The sequence below is a fragment of the Octopus sinensis genome, linkage group LG13 (assembly GCF_006345805.1).
Source record: "Octopus sinensis linkage group LG13, ASM634580v1, whole genome shotgun sequence".
In the NCBI taxonomy this organism is placed as follows: domain Eukaryota; kingdom Metazoa; phylum Mollusca; class Cephalopoda; order Octopoda; family Octopodidae; genus Octopus; species Octopus sinensis.
In genome coordinates this window covers 41,288,330-41,309,605 of record NC_043009.1, presented here as the reverse complement: position 1 = coordinate 41,309,605, position 21,276 = coordinate 41,288,330, and the positions used below count along the sequence as shown (strand labels likewise).

At 37.0% G+C, this 21,276-nt stretch overlaps 1 protein-coding gene across 1 annotated transcript in view; it reads left to right on the top strand.

The window, feature by feature from the left end:
• Positions 1-21,276, top strand: part of LOC115218526 (branched-chain-amino-acid aminotransferase, cytosolic) — a 478,054-nt gene that overhangs the window by 34,929 nt on the left and 421,849 nt on the right. The window lies entirely within an intron of this gene.

The window sequence follows — 21,276 nt, the reverse complement described above, 5'->3', positions numbered from 1 at the left end:
TCTGACTGGCCTGGTGCAGCCTTCGGGCTTGCCAGACCCCAGTTGAACCGTCCAACCCATGCTAGCATGGAAAGCGGACGTTAAACGATGATGATGATGATGATGATGATGTAAGCTGTAGTAAAGATGTTCTTTTGGGGCATCTATTTGTTGAGGAACATGTCTTTTGGCCTGCGCTAAGGAGTTTTAAGGTGAAGTGCGGTGCATGGAAACTGGCCCCACCCTTTAAGCACGAGGTTCATCTGCCATGGCCTAGCGAGCTGGGACGGTGACGGCGAGATCCTCGGGCTGTAGGTTTGAAGTCGGAGTTACCCTCTCCTAGGAGGGTTGCCGGCCATGGCTGACGAGCTCCTCCTGCCCATGGCAAAAGAGGGAAAAGGATCCATGGTTTTCAGTAGGTGTATACTACCCGGTTGCCTAGGCCGCAGTAGAGGGTTAGCTTAGGAGACCCCCACCCGGAGCCTTTGACTAAAAAGTCTATCCACAAGGCAGCAGGGCGAGATCAGGGAGTCGCACCCATTGGTAGATGATGATGAGTAGACTAGTTCATACACCATATATATACAGTTCATACGTCATATATATATATATATATATATATATATATATCTGTGTGTGTCTTTGACAGTTGGTGTTGGTGTGTTTGTCCTCGTAACTTAGTGGTTCAGCAAAAGTGGACAATAAAATAAGCTCTAGGCTTTAAAACAAAAAGTCCTGGAGTCGATTTGTCAAACAAAAACCCTTCAAGGTGGTGCTCCAGCATGGCTGTAGTCAAATGACTGAAACAGGTAAAAATAATAGAATGGAAGAATATTTGCGACAAAGGCAATATTTATCACTACTTGAACACAGATGTTCTATTAGAACAAACTATACTGTGATAGAAACTTTCGTATTGGCTTTTGGTACAAAAAACACGCTTGCTTATATTCCTAGTGGGGAGATAAACATTTACCATCTCCAGCACTGAGATCACCAGATCTCATAATTTCGACCTTCTTGACCATCATCAATGATGGATGATCAACTGCAAGAGATAGTAGTGACCCTTCTCCCAGCCAATGATACAAAAACAGTGTGAGAAGAGGCATACACAGATACCCACACACACACATGTAAAAATTAGTGTACATCTAAACACAAAGAGGCAAGCCTTAACATGCTGCCTTACATTTCACTCACAAGGCATTGGTTTATACAGGGCTGTAAGTAGAAGACACTTGTCTATGAAGCCACATTGTGGGATGGGATTGAACCAGAAATCACAGGGTGGCAGAGCAAGCTTCTTAACCACACGATGATGATTTACTCCCCCGCCCCCACATATATTATAAGCCTTGTTGGATGCTATAGTGCATTTACTTTTTCAAATCCAAGATAAAATAGTTTTATAAAGTTTTATAAAAATATCCTGAAGTTTAAAAGTGAAAATCCAAGAGTTTTATTTTATGATGTTTTTGTTTTGCGTTTATTTTTTATATTTCATTTTTGCTTCGCTTAATAGTGACAGTTGTTTTGCATTTTAAAATAAAAATGCAAAAAGGTTTGTTGTTACTTGCCTAAAGAGTTGGCATTTAAACTGCTCTGGCTTTTGCAGAAGCTAGCTTAGTCATCTGTGTTTTTAGTTCTCTAAAAACTTTGTTGCTAACTCATGCCTTGAGTTTATTATTATTTATTTTTATTATTATTATTATTATTATTATTATTATTATTATTATTATTTCTGTTGAAAAGAAAAAGAAACATGTATTTACTGTAGAATAGATCTAATATTACTCAAGCATGGGTAGTTCAGAAAATATTGAAGATTTAAAGTTCATTAAATTTTATTCTCTAAAATAGGAATCACAGCTTTTTTGGTGTTTTATTGTTTGAAATATTCATACGGAAACCTTGTGATTAGATTTGGATGTGGGAGACAGAAAAAAGCCTGTTGTACATGTGTGTGTGCCTGTGGCCTAGTGGTTAGGGTGTTGCTCTTACAATTGCAAGATTGTGGTTTCGATTCCCAGACTGGCAGTACATTGCGTTCTTGAGCAAGACTCTTCATTTCACATTGCTCCAGTTCACTCAGATATAAATGCGCCAGTGATTGACTGGCGTTCAGTTCATGGGGTATGTTGGCCTGCCCACCTTGACAGTAGGGTGGCATCACTTGAAAGCTAAAATAATGTGAGGAAGTGCATTGTAACAAGCAGTGAATAACAGCAACCAGTAAGCTGGTAGATGCAGTGACGCAGTGATCTATATGTATGTATGTATGTATGTGCTTGTTCATGTATGTATGTAAATGAATGATAACAACTGATGGATAATGTGTCGATTCACTACAGCTGCTTCTAACGAATTTTTACTTGATTAATGGAGTTATTTCATCATTACAAAAAAATCCTTTTCATCAGGTAAATACAGGAACTACAACATTTAGAAACATTAAAAAATTAATGGCATATGCACCTTCATGATTCTACGAGAATATGTATGAATGTATGCATTTATGTATATATGTACATAAGTATGAGTTTTCATTGACGTACGTTATGTAATAGGTACGTACTATTAGTGCTCAGTTTGGTTTGCCTCTAAAACTCCGGTTTGAGCTGCGACTGAAAAATGTGGTGTCGAGACTCCCTATTGAAGGTGGCTAGAAGTGGTTTCTCCTTGAGTGGGCAGATAAAGATTAAAATAAAAAATGTAAGAACAAAACATTTGGCATCACTCAAAAAAGAAATAAACATTTAATTTAGACAAAGAATATAAATAGAGAATATATATGTATGTATATATGTATTAGTCTCACTGTGCTGCACCTTGGGCAAATATCTTCTCCTATAGCCCTGAGCTGATCAAAACTTTGTGAGTGGATTTGGTGCTGGTGACATGGAAAAGGCTCCAAGGACATGCTGTTAAGTTGTTGGCTTTAGGAACGGCACCCAAGCTATAGAGACTATACCAAAGAAGACACTGGTGCATGATGAAGTCCTTGAGCACATTAGATCATGTCAAAATGTTTAACCCATGCCAGCGTGGGACATGGTTGTTTAATGATGATGGTAACGATGCTTGATAATTTATCATGCCTATCTCATGCTTTTGATTGTTCATCTACAAAATGATAGGTTGAATTTAGCTCACCAAACTACATTCTACTACAATATAAGCTAAATTCTTGGAAAACAAATATTTGCCGAATTCTCTAAAATGCAACTTTAAACTAAATTTTTCTACAACCTTAGCAGTAACCAATCTAATATTTTCTTTGTATCATACCAGCAAGTCTAGAATCTGTCTCAGTTCTTCACTTTTGCTGTATAGCTCACACACTAGCTTTATTCTCTGGTGAATGCTAAAATGGTAATCGTTGCAAGAAAGTTGAAGGAAGTTAATCTAGTTTTGTTGATCGTTGTTGGTTTCCCTTTTCTTTTTCTTTTTTTTCTTCTTGGTTTTCTTTCAATGTTTCTTGCCATATTCATTCACTTTAATGGTAGTGTTAGTTATGAAAGAGCTTTGAGGCCATTTTTTCTTCCTTATTATGGTTCATTTTTGTAAAAATTTTATTTTATATTTTGAGAGACAGTTATGTATTCCACCCCCCACTTCTCTCTCTTTCTCGTTCATCATTTAAACTTTTCCATCCCTCCACCCTTTCTCTGTTGGATTCTAGAATCTGTTTTCTGACCTTGTCTACAACCCTAGAAGGCAAATTGGTTGCTATACTTACATTGAACTCGAATACTGACTGGCGTTTACAAGAATATTGCTGTAAAATTTTAATTCTTTCCACAGAATGCATGCACTGAAAGAAGCTTGCTAGCTTACCGCTTCCGGTGGTTTCCTTTGGGAGAAAGTTTTGGGTCTTTTTTTTTTTTTATTATTTTTCTACTGTTGCTTACACTTCTTTTGTCACTGACTTTGTGTTTGTTTGTTGTCTGTGTTTGTTCAAACACCTCTTTACATCACACTGAATTAACCAGCTCACAATGAAATATGAAAAAAAAAAAATTATATAAAAAAAATTCAAAAGTAAAATAAAAAAATATATAAATGAATAAAAATTAAATAAATAAATAAATAAGGTTCTAACAGATATCTTTATACTTTATTCCCAAAGCAACAGTTATTATGTTTATCTCTAATATTTTTGCTTTCTCCTCCCCCCCACTCACTTCATCTTGTAACGGCCGTTATTTGTCATTTGAAGTTTGTTGTATGATAGGAATACTAATATTGTTTCAAGTTAAGATTAATGAAATAGCAAAAAAAGAAAAAAAAAAATTGAAAGCCACCAAAAAATAAAACAAACCGAAAAAAAATGAAATGTGAGAGAATTTTTTTCTTTTTTTTTTTTTTCAAAAGGTGATCCTAACCTTTTGTATAACCATGTGTTAGTTGAAAATTGTAAAAAAAAAAAAAAAAAATGAAAGAAGAAAAAAAACAAAAACAAAACCTCCAAAAATGTAGCATATTTCAAATATTTCTGATTCATATTCCAAACAAAATAGACATTCAGTGTGTTATGTTATTCGGACTGTTAATGTTAACAGATTTCTACCTAATCAATGCATGTATATGAGCATAGTACTGCAAAGCAAATACCCAAACATTCTTATCTGAGAAAATAATAATATATCTATCTGATGTTATATTTAATGCTTTTCATATCTACCCATTTCAAATTTCCATTCTTTTTCTATGATACAACATTGCCCATTTTTAACCCTTCAACATTTAAGCTTGCTATATCCAGCCTCTCACACCTACTCAGGAATGTCATTCGAGAAATTAACAATAACAACATTAAAATCTTGAAGCTTGGAGATAATACATGATTAATTTCAAAGCGATGTAAATAGATAGGTGCAGGCCTAGCTATGTTGTAAGATGCTTGCTTCCCAACCACACGGTTCTGGGTTCAGTCCCACTATGTAGCACCTTGGGCAAGTGTCTTCTAGTATAGCCTTGGGCCGACCAAACCTTGAGAGTGGATGTGGTATATCTTTGTCTCTGTGTCTGTCCCTTCACCACTACTTGACAGCCAGTGTTGGTGTGTTTACCTCCCCATAACTTAGCAGTTCAACAAGAGACCTTAGCAGAATAAATATGAGGCTTGACTAAAAATTTGAAGAGACAGTAGCAGAATAAGTATGAGGCTTGACTACATATTTGATTTAAAATACTTGAATGACTGAAGCAAAGGGGGAAAAAAAAAAATTACATTTGATAGGGTAATCTGATTACTAAAGGATTAAAGTATTCATAATTACTAGCTGGACCCGTGAAAAATTCACGGAAAACATAAAAAATGTAAGCATCTGTAAACAGTGTACTGGTGCCTTGAGAAATGGTTGTATATTTTGACTCTGTTTTTACTTTCTGAGTTCAAATTCTGCTGAGGTCGACTTTGCCTTTCGTCCTTTGGTGTCGATAAATTAAGTACCAATTGTGTACTGGAGTCGATCTAATCAACTGGCCCCCTCCCCACAAAAATTCCAGGCTTAGAAAAGTTTATTGTAATAGTTACAAAATATAGAAAGTTATGTAACACCAATGACTATATAATCCAACCAAAATATTTCAGTTAGACAAACGTAAACGTAATTTCTAATTAATCTCAAAATACATCGTACATATTCAAAGGACCTTCATGGTTTAGTGGTACGGAACGTTTTTCTGGTATTCCTTTATTCTTTACTTGTTTCAGTCATTTGACGGTGGCCATGCTGGAGCACCATCCTTTAGTTGAAGAAATTGACCCCTAGACTTATTCCCTTTAAACCTGGTGCTTTTTCTATCAGTCTCTTCTGCTGAACAGCTAAATTACAGGGACACAAACACACCAGCATCGGTTGTCAAGAAATGGTGGTGGTGGGACAAGCACAGACAGACACATACACACATACATACATACACACATACATACATACACACATACATACATACACACATACATACACACATACATACGTACATACACACACACATACACACATACACACATACATACATACATACACACATACATACACACATACACACATACATACATACATACATACATACATACATACATACATACATACATACATACATACATATGATGGGCTTGGAGGTAGTGGTGACGCTGGCTGGTGCAATTTTGTGGTTTGCTGGTATGCTGGTTCCCTGATCTAAAAGGTGTAATGTGGATGTGTAATGATGACACATCTACAAATGAGTCAGAAATTCTTACTTAAAATATATAGAAAGAAAAAGCGTATTCCAAAACCAAAAGATGTGTTTTAGCTGAAGTGTAATTTTATAATTACATGGTTCTGAGAGGATTTAACTTTACACCTGTTTCAATCTTGCTTCTGTTTATATTTTGCATGTTTTTTAACACCTTTACTGGTGTGAGTCTTTGATTTGTGGCCATACTGGGGTAGTGTATATTAATGAAACACTTGTTTATATGGCAGTACAGTTGTGTGTGTGTGTATGTTTAGGGTGATTTTTAAAATATATATTTTGTGAAATTTTGATATTTGTGTATTTGTATTCTGTTGTATGCTTCTCTTACTATTGTTCAATGAAGAAAGAAATATGAATGAGTGTGACCTATAGGTAGCCAGTCAGACTGAAACTAATGATCATGTGCCTCACCCAGGGGCATATAAACAATGGTTGCAGTGTAGTTTATGGCAATATATTTTTGAATATTGAGCAGAAATTTTATTTTTGCCAGTTTCCTATACAAGATTTCAGATATTATGTCTTCCTGACACTTGCTGTTTCTTTAGAGAAATAATAATAATAATATAATAATAATAATAATCTTGGCAAGAGAAATAAAGAAATGTATGAATGTTTCTTGTTAGCTATTGTTTTCTTTGTCTTTTTTTAAAAAACTCTTTATTTTCTTCATATTTGCTTTATTACACTTTGATGGGAGAACCTAGAAAGACATTTGCAGGTTCCTGAATCTAGGTTCCTGCTGTCCTCTCCTCGAACCAAACTTGTTGTTTTGAATTAAAAATGAAAAAAAAAAAAAAAAACCGCACACACACACACACACACACACACACACACACACACACACACACAATAAAAAGGAATTAGATAAGTAAAAATGAAAACAAATAAGAGAGAAAATAAAGAAAATGATGATGAAGAAGACATCGAAGAAGAACCTTAGAATTTATCATATCTGTCCAATTCCTGTGGTTTTTTTTTTATTTTTTATTTCTCTGATTTCAAAACATCAAGTAAGAAAATAACAAACAACAAAAAAAAAAAATACAAAGAAAAAGGGGGGAAAAAGTTACATAAAAGATCTATCACCATCAGGCTTTGAATAGTCATAAAAACATGAAAATAAAGAATAGTATTGTGTTCTTTTTTTCCTTCTTTCTCTTTTTGTTTCTTCTTTATATTAATAACACTGGTTCTTTTTAATGTTATATTCTCACCCTCTCTTATTCTCAATTCTTGAACTTTTTTTTCAAATACTTGTTATTCTTACATTGTGCCTCATTGTGAGTGTGTGTATATGCGTGTATATATATATATGTATGTTCTGTACTGAATTTTCTTGCTATTTTCTTTCTCACAAATAATTTTCACTTTTCTCTCGGCTCTAAATACATTATGAAAGCTTCCCAGTTTCAACAAATTTTATATGTAAGATATATATATATATATATATATACACACATATATGGTAAAATTTAAATATGTTGAAACTGGTAAGTTATATATGTATCTGTGTATGTTTGTGCATATCTATCTATCTATCTATCTATCTATCTATCTATCTATCTATCTATCTATCTATCTATCTTTCAAATTTATCTGTCTATCTGTCTCTCTGTCTTTCTGTCTATCTATCTATCATGTAATCTATCTAATCTAATCTAGCCTAATCTAATCTATCTATCTATCTAATCCTATCGATCTAATCTAATCTAGCTATCTAATCTAATCTAATCTGTCTATCTAATCTAATCTAATCTATCTATCTAGTCTAGTCTAATCTATCTATCTAGTCTAATCTATCGATCGATCTAAGTTAATCTATCAATCTAAGCTAATCTATTAATCTAAGCTAATCTATCAATCTTATCTAATCTATCAATTTATCCCATTTGGGATAAGCTCTACAGGCACGGTTCGAGACACACCAGATCGACTTGTCCAAGATGCAGTCAGAGCGATGAAACCATTCTGCATGCACTTGTGCAATGTCCAACCATTTTGGACCTGTGGGCTTATGCCAAACAGCTGCTGTCTCATGTGGGATGAGTCCGCCTGTCGGCCGAGTCTATCGTATTGGTTGCTCTGCCACCTTCCCTCAACCGGGAAGGCAAAGCAGTCTTCATCGTACTGGTGGCTATGTTGAAAGAATGTGTGTGGTGGACTTAAGCTAAAGGATTACAGACAAACACTTAGCTCTCTGGCCAATCGCTCAACTTTTTCAAGTACCACTTGAAAAGGAAGGTGAGAATGGAGAGGCAGGTTTTGTCTTGTGAAAGTTTCAAAAAAAGGTGGGCGAATGTAGCAAAATTGTGCATGCGAGTGATAAAACCACTTTGAGCATGATCCTGTAAATCGAAGAGAGAGAGAGAGAGAGCGAGAGCACTTTGTTCTTATGTGTTTATTCCCTCCATTCCTGAGGTTACCGTGGTCTTTTCCGTAGGCTTTTCATTCCACAGATAAACATAATCTTACTTTTTACATCTTTAAAATTCTTCTATGATACATGATCCCTTCTGATTGTTTTTTTTTTCCCGATCCCTTTTGATCAGAATTTTACTTTTTTTTCTTATTTTTCCCCTTTTTTCATTTTCAAAAAGAAAAGTTCTACATTTGTATTTGTCCCCTCTGTGTTCAGCCCTGTGTGGCCAATAAAGAAAGATATCTATCTATCTATCTATCTATCTAATCTATCTCTATCTAATCTATCTCTATTTAATCTATCTGCCTATCTGATCTTGTTGTGTGTTTGTGTGTGTGTGTGTGTGAAGACACGTGACTTAGTGATGAGGGTATTCAGCTCACGTTCGCAAGGTTTTGAGTTGAATTCCTGATGACACCTTGTGTCCTTGAGCAAGACACTTTATTCCACATTGCTCCAGTCCACTTGGCTGGTAAAAATGAGTTGTACCTGTAATTCAATGGGCCAGCCTTGTCACACCCTGTGTCATGCTGAATCCCCCTGAGAACTACATTAAGGGTTCACATGTCTGTGGAACGCTCAGCCACATGCTCGTTAATTTCCTGAGCAAGTCCGTTTCGTTGAGCAGATCAACTGGTACCCTGATTGTGGCAACCGATGAGGTTCCAGTAGTAGTATGTGTATGTATATATTATGTATATATGTATATGTATGTATATATTATGTATATATGTATATATATGTATATATGTATATGTATGTATATATTATGTATATATGTATATGTATGTATATATGTGTATGTATATATTATCTTGTTATACATGGGGTGTTTTGTCAGCCTTATTGGAACTAGAAATTTTGCACGATCTGATAGCCATCAGACACACACACACACATACACATATATTGTTTCGGTCATTAGACCTTGGCCATGCTGGTGCACACACCCTGAAGGGTCTAGTTGAACAAATCACCTATTACTTATTTTTTCTAGGCCTGGTTCTTATTTTATTGGTCTCTTTTTGCCAGCCCACTAAGTTGTGGAGATGTGAACAAACCAGCACCAGATAACAAACGGTGGAGTGGAAACAAACTCCAAGACACATGTACACACACATACATATCTGTATATACATAACAGGCTTCTTTTAGTTTCTCTCTACTAAATCCACCCACAAAGGCTTTTGTCAGCCTGGAGCTATAGTTGAAGACACTTGCTCGAGGTGCCATGCAGTAGGATTGAATCCGGAACCTTGTGGTTGGGAAGCTAACTTCTTACCAGCCATGCCTGCACCTATTAATAACTATTCTATCATCATCATCATCGTTTAACGTCCGATTTCCGTGCTAGCATGGGTTGGATGGTTCGACCGGGGTCTGGGAAGCCAAGAGGCTGCACCAGGCTCCTGTTTGATCTGGCAGTGTTTCTACAGCTGGATGCCCTTCCTGACACCAACCACTCCGTGAGTGTAGTGGGTACTTTTTACGTGCCACTGGCACAGGTGCCAGGGGAGGCTGGCAGTGGCCACGATCGGTTGGTGCTTTTTATGTGCCACCGGCACAGAAGCCAGTCAAGGCGGCGCTGGCATCGGCCACGTTCTGATGGTGCTTTTTACGTGCCACCGGCACAGGTGTCGTAACTACAATTCCATTTGATATATTACATAAAATTTCAGAAAAATTTCTTGATTGTGTTACGGTATTTGGTAAAAAAATTTTCTTAAATACAAAACTTGTTAGTCATATAACAAATCATTGAAAAAAAAAACGATTAACACAGACACTATGGAAGGAAGCTTTTGTGTAAGCACTTTTTGCTGCTTTCGGCTTTTCAACGTGCATTTTCCCTCCTTTTAAGAATTTCTTTTTAATTAACTAATAATTTTTAATTCAAGAAAACCTTTTTCAAATATATACAATGTATTATAATATAGACATGTTTATATACACATTCAGACACACACACACATGCACTGTGTGTATATAAAATGTGCATGTGTGCTTTTGGTTATATACATATTTTTTGACAGTATGTTTAATCTAATTATGTTTTGTCTCCTTGTTAGTGAATAGAAAATGTCTAGGTTCTCTGTATTAGCTCCAAGTTGTAAGCAAATGCTGGACAGCTGAGTGATGTGAATGAAATCCCAAGTGGTATTGAACCTACTTAACAATTCAACATGAAACAAAAGTTCTGTTTTTTTTGTTTCTTGGAATAAATTTGTGTCAAACTCTTGTTTTGTCCTTTTTTTTTTAATTGTTTTGTGTGGCACAAGAAATATTTGACGTTCTTTAAGACAATACCAAAAACAACAACAGCAACAATAATGACAACAACACAATACCCCCCCCCCTTCTTTCTCTGCAAACTAAAGAATAGGTTTAGGAGAATTCAATGTGGGGTTATAGGGGTGTCTGTTTTTTTTTTTTTTTTTTTTTTAATGTTTTCTTTGAAACCCTTTCTTCTCTGTAGAGTTGTCTTGATATATACATAGCCACAAACCTACCACAGAAACACAAGGGCTAATGAAACTAGCAGATATTCTTCAAACAACAAACAAGCAAAAATGAGACAAAATTAAAAGACAAAACCCATTTTCTCAATAAGAATTCCCCTTTTCACATTTTTGGGGTGTGACTCCCTTTCCTTTTCCAAGACACACTACTAAAAATCTCTCTCTCTCTCACTTCTCTTCTCTTTCATTCCATGACTACTGCTATTTTCATTGTCCTCCTAAATGGAGAAAAAGTCTTTTGTTATGGTTTCTGAATTCTTTCTTTCTTTTTTTTTTGTTTATCTGCAAAATCAGTGTTGTAACAAATTACCACACACACACTCATTTTTCCACTAGGGAAATGCCTCTTTATCTATTGTCCACACACACACACACACACACACATTTATGTCAGAGACAGTGGGAGATTTCACTTAAGACAAATCAGAAAAGCTATGGAAAAGGTCTTCTGGACAAGCTCCAATGTACTGCAGCGTATTATAAAAACAAAAACAACAAATGTCAAAAGGACATGTATGTATATGTGGGAGCCTCCACATGACTAGAAGTAGCTTTCAAATCTCCCTCAATTGCATTGTAAAAAAGAAAAAAAAGGTGAAGGGTTTTCCTTACACTGGATTACCCTACCCTTGGTTTACTCTACATCTTTTAGTTCCCTCAGAGTATGCTATTTTTATACCCTTTATTATATATATATATATATATAATACAAATAAGAAAATGGAGAAACAAATTTAGTTTGATCATCAACTTACGGATATTTGAATGTTGGACATTTTCTTATTTGTATTATAAATTTACGGTAAAAATATTTCTTTACCTTCACCCGTTTAATACAATAAATGAGTTAATTGCATTGCAATTAAAAACATTTATGTATTAAGAATCTGGGTACTTTACCAACAGTATATTGGATAAATACTATCTCACAGTGGGTTACACCCATAACCCCTATCTTACTTTGTATATATATATATTGTTTCAGTGAAGCTGTGTGAAAAAGCGTTACACCCTAGCAGTTGACGAATCTGTGGAAGAGGTAGACCCAGGAAGACCTGGGATGAAGTGGTGAGGCCGAACATTGGGTCTCACCGAGGCAGTGACTGGTGACCAAGACCTTTGGAGATATGTTGTACTTGAGAAGATTTGGCAAGCCAAGTGAGACCACAACTCGTGGCCTATGACTGGTGTATAACCAGCCCACTTAGGAGTATTCTTCATCCAGTGGACAGTAAACTTTGCTTGTAAAGACCTGTTGAGGCAAGTGAAATCAAAATCGCTGACATGGCCGATGACAGTACTGTCTGATTGGCACCTGTGCCAGTGGAACATTAAAAGCACCATCCGAGTGTGATCATTTTCAGGGCCGCTGACTGGCTCCCGTGCTGGTGGCATGTAAAAAGCACCATTCAAGCATGATCGTTGCCACTGCTGCCTTACTGGCACATGGAAAACAGCATTCGAGCGTGGTCATTGCCAGTGCCGCTGGACTGGCTCCTGTGCAGGTGGCACGTAAAAAGCACCATTTGAGCATGGTTGTTGCCAGTACCACCTGCCTGGCCCTCATACCAGTGGCACGTAAAAGCATCCACTACACTCTCGGAGTGGTTGGCATTAGGAAGGGTATCCAGCTGTAGAAACTTTGCCAGATCAGATTGGAGCCTGATGCAGCCTGCTGGCTCGCCAGTCCTCAGTCAAACTGTCCAAACCATGCCAGCATGGAAAGCGGGTGTTAAATGACGATGATGATATATATATATATATATATATATATTAAGGCGGCGAGCTGGCAGAAACGTTAGCACGCCGGGCGAAATGCGTAGCCGTATTTCGCCTGTCGTTACGTTCCGAGTTCAAATTCCGCCGAGGTCGACTTTGCCTTTCATCCTTTTGGGGTCGATAAATTAAGTACCAGTTACGCACTGGGGTCGATGAAATCGGCTTAATCCCTTTGTGTGTCTTTGTTTGTCTCCTCTTTGTTTAGCCCCTTGTGGGCAATAAAGAAATAATATATATATATATAAATATATATATATTTATGTACGCAATGGGATTCTTTCAGTGAGACTGAACCTGGTACAAAGTGGTTGGAAAGCCTTTTACCACACAGCCATGCTTGGACCTATGCTATAAATATAAAATAACATAAAATCTTGCTGATCTTTGTAATGATTATTTAACTTCTGTTTATGAATCATGTTTATTTAACTTTTGTTGGTGAATCCATTACTAGAGTCAGTCACGTTTAACAGATTTTTCAAGAATCTTTGTAGATTCCTCTCAACTATGTCCGTTTGGGTCTAAGAAAAGAAATTTTATAATTTGTTTATTCTTTCATTATTTTACTAGTTTTAGGCATTGGACCCAGGCCATGCCTTGTCAACTCCATCAATCGTTTTATTCAAGCATGTCTGGGTCTTGGTCAGCCTGATTGGGAAATCTGGACTTTTGAAGTCATTGTCAACTTTTCCCTTAAAAAAGTTTAATAGGCACAGGAGCTGCTGTGTGGTAAGAAGCTTGCTTACCAACCACGTGGTTCTGGGTTCAGTCCCACTGAAGGGAGGGTTGACGATGAAGGGAGGAAGGAGAAGGTGGGTAGGAGTGAAGAGAAGAAAGATGACACCCAACTGACCCTACTATACTGTATAGTCAACAAAATCATAAACAAACAGTGTGCATATATATATATATATATATATTCAGCCGAAATTACTACGATGATCCGGTTCTTGACTGAAGACTGAGGGTTTCGAGTGTCCTGTCCGTGTTTATTGTGTCGTCTTCTAAGAGTTATACGTTCTTGTCCATGTTGTATTTTACTACATACCTTTACATATATGTATATATATATATCTGTCTGTGTGTCTTTGTGTATGTATTTGTCCCCCTACACCACTTAACAACTAGTATCAGTGTATTTACATCCTGTTACGTAGCAGTTCAGCAAAAGAGACCAATAAGATGAGTGGCAGGCTTTATAAAAATAATAAGTGCTGGGGTTAATTTGTTTGACTAAAATTCTTTATGGCAGTGCCCCAGCATGGCTGCAATCTAAAAAAAATGCTTGCCCAAGGTGCAGTACAGTGGAACTGAACTTAAGACCACATGGTTGGGAACCAAGCTTCTTAACCACGTAGCCATGCCTGCATCTACAATAGTTAGGGAATATTCATAACCACACAGTTATTCTGGCACCCGCACAAGATGCTTTATCTATTTTTATTAGATTTCAGTAGATACTCAAAGTTGTCACACTAAATCAAGTAATACGGTTAACAGTTAGAAGTGAAAACAACAAATTATTTAAAAAGAAGTATTTAACTCTTGACTATTTATTTAACTGTTTATGTCATCAATTTCCTGTTTGAACCAACATAGTAAAGTTAAGTTTCCTGGAAGCTGGCTATGTCAGTGTTCATTTTGTAAATTATTGTGATCAAATTAATCTTTTGTAAGAGTACTGTTGTTACAATGACATCTGAATCTGTATGAGAAAACTAAACTTATTGTGAGAGTGAATCTTACTTTTTTTCTGAAGAACACAATTATCGTTTGACTCCTTGTATATAAACTATGATGACAGAAGTCAAGTGTATGTTGTATGTAATATAACAGCGAGGTTAGTTTTTTTTTTTATTTTCTGCATCTGTTTCTATCTGTTTCTGTATCAGAAATGGTTAACAGAATTTTGTATGACAAAATCATTGTATAGCAAATTTATTATCATCTCTATATTATTTCTTCAGTGAAAATATATGGTATAGAGAAAATAAGTGAAAGAAAACTAAATGAACATGCTCTTGTTTGTTATTATCATCGATATCAAAGATGATAGCTGCGTTGTGTAAGACATGCGAAAACATTTTACGCATTTTTAAGGAAACTTCCGATGACAATCTATAGATCTGGAACTTACACTGTGTCTTTGAATAAATCTCTCTTCTCTGCTCTGTCTTCTGTTCTCTTCTGAGTTTAATGTTTTCTAGGCATGTATCTATCTCCTTGTGTAAGGCTTTTTATATAGAAACATTAAAGAAATATATCTTTATTCTCTGGATCCTTCACACGACATATCATCTCCCTTTCTCCGACTCTTCTCTATTTTATAGAATAGTTTACGTATTTGGTTGTTTGTTATTTGTTTTCTTTTTCTTCCCTATTTTGCAATAGTAGTAATTATTTATTGTTCAATGTAAAGCTTATGCTGAAGTTTCGAATCCACTTAAAGTTCAGTATTCTGTATTTTGTCCATCCGTTTGTTTTTCCATGGGATTTTATTTGCAGCAGGTTTTTATGGCTGGATGCTTTTCCTGTCATCAACCCTATTCGTTTTTCAAATAAGTTACTGCCTTTTTATTCTGCAAGATTCTGAGAGCATCTGGTCATGTCAGCAAGGAGTGTCAGCATCAGCACTGTTTTGGTTATGTGCTGACAAGTGTGGAATGTCAGCATTCATGCTAATTTGTACACATATGCACACATTAGCACCCATATACACACACACACACACACACGCTCTCATACACACACATGTGTATATATCTATATGCATACATTCATGCACATATCCATACAAATAATCATATGTGTATACATATAATTTGAAGTCAAAATCAAATTCGATGACTGGCATCCGTGCTAGTGGGGTGCAAAGAGCACCATACGAGTGGAATCGTTAACAGAGTGGCTAACCGGCACATAAAAAGCACCATTCGAGTGTGATCATTACCAGCATCGCCTTACTGGCACTTGGGCCCCATGCTAGTAGGGTGCTAAGAGCACCATCCGAGCATGATTGTTGCCGGTGGAACGTAAAAGGTACCATTCGAGCATGGTCATTACCAGCATCGCCTTACTGGCACCTGTGCCGGTGGCATGTGTAAAAAGATTCGAGCGAGGTCGTTGCCAGTACCACCTGACTGCCCTCCGTGCCGGTGGCACGTAAAAGCACCCACTGCACTCTCGGAGTGGTTGGCGTTAGGAAGAGCATCCAGCTGTAGAAACTGCCAGATCAAGATTTGAGTCTGGTGCAGCCATCTGATTCGCCAGCCCTCAGTCAAATTGCCCAACCCATGCTAGCATGGAAAGCAGACATTAAACGATGATGATGATATAAGTGTTTGTATGAATGTGTGTGTCAACCTCATTGGAATTTGAAATCAGAATGTAAAAATGGATAAAATGCCTCTAAGCATTTTGCCCAGTGTGCTAACTAGGTTACCGATTCTGCCAGCTTGCTATCTAAATGCATTTAGTATTGTTGAATTGTTTTTCACTGGAGAGGTTCTTTCAGTCTGCAGTAAATTCTCTCCTGTCCAGCACCACTGGGGCCAGAATGTTTCCAGACAGCTAAATTTTCTGGATATCTGATCATCCATCCATCCATTTTTTCCCACCCAATATTCTTGGGATGGTTGTGAGGCTAGTATCCTCAGGCACCCCCTTCATTGGGTCCTGTCAGAAGGAACCATCATTACACTTTCCGGCTGGATTCCCAACCGTGACCAAGTGAGACTGTGGATATTATCCAACCATCTTGTTCTTGATCTACCTTTTGGTCTCTTGGTAATTGGTTTGACTTGAAGGGACTATTTTGCAATTCTATCCTCTGGCATACTAATCACGTCAGTATTGAGCTATGACCTCTAAATGTGGATAATTATGAAGGATTGCTGAAAAGTTCTTGGTTTTAAGGGTATCGCGAAAGGCCTTGCTGGAGGCCCAACCTTCCAAGTTCTTTCACAGAGCTTAGCGTAACTGAAGGATCGCTGTGATAAACAAATCTGAGAGGAGAATAAGTTGAATAAAATCAACTGACTCTCCTGTATTTTCTTTTACCCAAAGCCAAGAACTTTTCAACACCCTCTTTCTACAGTTTGGTACCCTAAATTATGCTTTCCTTATGTTTTCTTCTGATTGTTTTATGTTCCTATGCAGTTGCAAAGTGATACCCTTTGGCACTCTCACCATTCATCCAGCCAAAGATCGAGGGTATTTCTGGTTCAGGAATTGAATTCACGACCGTGCCTTTGTGAGCTGAACACTCTTAAGCACACGGCGATGTATCTTCATTTATGTGACATAAAAGAAAAAACCAAAATAACTACATTCTTGCTTTATTATAATATATAAGCGAAAAAAAGACTTATGTGAAGTGATTGAATTTTTGTTTTATTTCTTATCCTCTTCTAAGTAAATTTTTTAAGCTTAAATTTTTTTTTTGTTATTAAGGAAAAAAAAACAAACAAAACAAAACAAAAAGATAAATATAGATTGCTAAATATGAAGGAGATAATGTAAGTCTTATTAAATGAAGTGTTATATATTTATATATATATACTTCTGCATATGTTTGTGTGTGATGTGTATCTGTGTGTGTGTATACATTTATGTAAATATGAATATGCTTGAATATATGTATATTATGTGTGTCTGTGTATGTATGTATGTATATATATATATATGTGTGTGTGTGTATATGTATGTTTACATGTATATGTTATATATATTTATACACACACTTTATTATATACATAATTGAGACATTATTATTTTATATGTGTTTATATATATATGTATTTGTGTTCTTACTGTCACAATAAATTAATACACTTCAAAGGCAATTTATAAATGTGAAAAAAAAACTCCAAAACAAAACGAAAAATATAAACAAAAAGAAACCCAAAATACAAATAAAAGAAAACCCTCTCAAAATTTCTACATAAAATAGAATATTACCATCACTTCCTGATTTGCTTATGCCTTTCTAGTATTTGTTATTTGTGTCTCTTTGTGAAATCTCAATTTATTCTAAGACACACCATTGTCAGTTAATTGTAATATTTGTTCACACCACACTATTCTTCTTCTTTCTGACCAAATTTTATCTCCTATATTGCTTCGTTAATGTGTCATGGGTATTTATTTTGCCATTTGCTATATTTGAATGTATTCATTATAATTCAATAAACAGAGAAACCTTGTAATCTCAAATGTTTTCTTTTTTTCTTTCTTTTAGTTTTTGTGTGTTAAGAATGGTAAATCTTTTGTAACTTATAAAGTGATAGATTGCGAATGTTCGTCAGTTGTTTGCCAAGATTTTGTAGAAGATTTTTTTTGTTTTGAACTTTGGTACACGGAATTTGACAGTACGGTTCAATTCTGGTTTGATCATACTGCTTGATTTTTCTGCTATGTGCTGTTAGATGGCGAATCCATTCCTTGACATTTCATCCTCATCATTATGAACCCTCTGGACATTACTGTCTTGAGTCCTGGAACTCATTGGGTAGTTCCCGCTTCCTTCAGTATAAGTGATTGAAATCATAATGTTCTCAGTGTATGGGGTGCCAGTCCATTGCAGGGTGAAATGGTGTGTTTTGTTCAAGGACACAGCACAGCTCCCAGTCCCAAGAAATGAAACCATGATCTTGTGACCATGAGTGCCACACCCTAATCTCATTGAGAACTTAATCTATTGCCCGACACCACACATTATTCCTGTGATGTAGGGGCACCAAGATGCTAGAAACCACAGTGCACCAGAGAAAACTATTTAAAGTAGTTCACTCTGAGTTCACCATAAGTGATCCTAACTTTCATTACCACCAAAACTAAGAGGAGACAAAGATTTCTGGTGCATCATTGCAAGATATCTTGGTTGCATCTGCTTGAAGAATTGAGACTCAGACAAGGTACTAGGACACCTCCCCCAACAAAATCCTGCAGCAGTGAATATCCCCTTGGATATTGTTCTTTCTTTACACAATAAAAATATTTTATGAAAGTGAAATTTTATAAGAAAAAAAGTTCAAATATTTATTATTGATTAGAACAATAACTGCTTTGTTTGGTGGGATTTTGTTCTGATACCTTCAAATAATCCTGTCCAAAATATGATTTTGGCCTGAGGCTGGAGTAAAAATATTATTTACTCCATTAATTTCTCTTTTATTTTCATAGGCGCAGGCATGGCTGTGTAGTAAGTAGCTTGCTTACCAACCACATGGTTCTGGGTTCAGTCCCACTGTGTGGCACCTTGGGCAAGTGTCTTCTACTATAGCCTCGGGCCGATCAAAGCCTTATGAGTGGATTTTGTATATGGAAAGTGTAGAAGCCTGTCATATATGTGTGAGTGTGTGTTTTTGTCTCTCCCCCACTATCACTTGACAACTGACGTTGATGTGTTTATGTTCCTGTAACTCAGCGGTTCGGCAAAAGAGACCAATAGAATAAGTACTAGACTTACAAAGAATAAGTCCTGGGGTCGATTTGTTCGACTAAAGGAATAAAAGAATAGTTAATTCAGGATTGCAAGATTGTGGTTGCAACATCCTAATCACTGGGCCAAGTACCTTCCAGTCATTGACATTGAGTGGGTTGATATTTCTGATTGCCATAATCTATTATTCAAAACAGAAACTATAAATTTTTGAACTGTTGACTTTATCTTTAGAGATGGAAGATATTTCATGGCTAAATCTTAGTAAGTAAGAAGGTGGACAAATCCCAAATCCCTTCGGGTAGATGGCCCTGCTTGATCTGTAGAAAAGGTGGAGGTCGAAACTCCCTAAGATGTACCCAGTGTAAGCTATAGAAACATAATAGGTGCAGCTATATCAGAGGAAGTTTAACAGGAAAGTTAGTTTTTGTGTGTGGAAGATGCACAAAAATTTACAGAAAATAGTTTCCATCATATGCCAGTGGGGAAAACTAGTAGTTGATAGCTTCTGTTATCTGGATGACCAATTCAGTAGCAGGGGTGGATGCTCTAAGAGCATAGCTGCTCAAATAAGAATTGGCTGGGCAAAGTTCAGAGAGCTCCTACTTCTGATGGTAACAAAGGACCTCTCACTCAGGGTGAAAGGCAGACTATATGATGCCTGTGCATGAATAGCCATGCTACACGGCAGCAAAACATGGGCTGTAGCTGCTGAGGACATGCATAGGCATGTAAGAAAGGTAACTAATATGTTCCGCTGGATGTGTAATGACAGTGTGCATGCAGGACAGAGTGTAAGTCTCCTGAGAGAAAAGTTGGCCATAAGAAGCATCTCATGGTGTGCATGAGAGACAACCATGCTGATATGGTCATGTGATGTGTATGAATGAGGATAGCTGTGTGAAGAAGTGTTGCACTCTAATGGTGGAGTGAACCTGTGGAAGAGGTTGACTCAGGAAGACATGGGATGAGGTGGTGAAGCATGACCTTCGAACATTGGGCTTCACAGATGCAATGACAAGCGACTAAGACCTTTGGTGATATGCTGTGCTTGAGAAGACCCGGCAAGCCAAGTAAGATCACGGTTGTGGCTGATGCCAGTGTCACATAACTGGCTCATTAAAAGCACCCTTCAATCATTGGGTGATGTGCTGTGCTTGTGAAGACATGTCGAACTGAGTGACTTTATAGTTGTGGCCAATGCTAGTACCAGCTGACTGGCACCTGTGCCAGTGGCATGTAAAAAGTACCGTTTGTGTGTTGGGCTTCATGGAGGCAGTGACATCAAACCAAGTGTGATTGTAGTCATGGCCGATGCCAGTGTTACATAATTGATCTGTTAAAAACATTTGTGAAGACCTATCGAACTAAGGGAAATCAAAGTTGTGGCCAATGCCAGTGCCATCTGACAGGCCCCCATGCCAGTGGCATGTAAAAAGCACTGTTTAAGCGCTGGGCCTCATGGAGGCAGTGACAGGTGACCAAGACTCTTGGCAATATACCTTGTTGGCGTCACATAAAAAGCACTTGTGTCAGCACCATGTGCCGAGCACTCATGCCTATGCCACATGAAGAGCACTCATGTGAGCGCCATGTAAAAGGAACCTGTGCCGATGCCATATAAAATACACCCAGCACACTCTATAATGTGGTTGGCATTAGGAAGAGCATCTGGCTGTAGAAACCGTGCCAAGGAAGACAAATGGAACCTGGACAGCTCTCTGGTTGGCCAGCCCTTGTCCAACCCATGCTAGCATGGAAAATAGATGTTAAATGATGATGATGGTGACCACGATACACACACACACACAAACATACACCCATGCCACTGGTGAACTCATGCCAACATGGAATATGGGCATATGGATATCGATGATGATGATGTA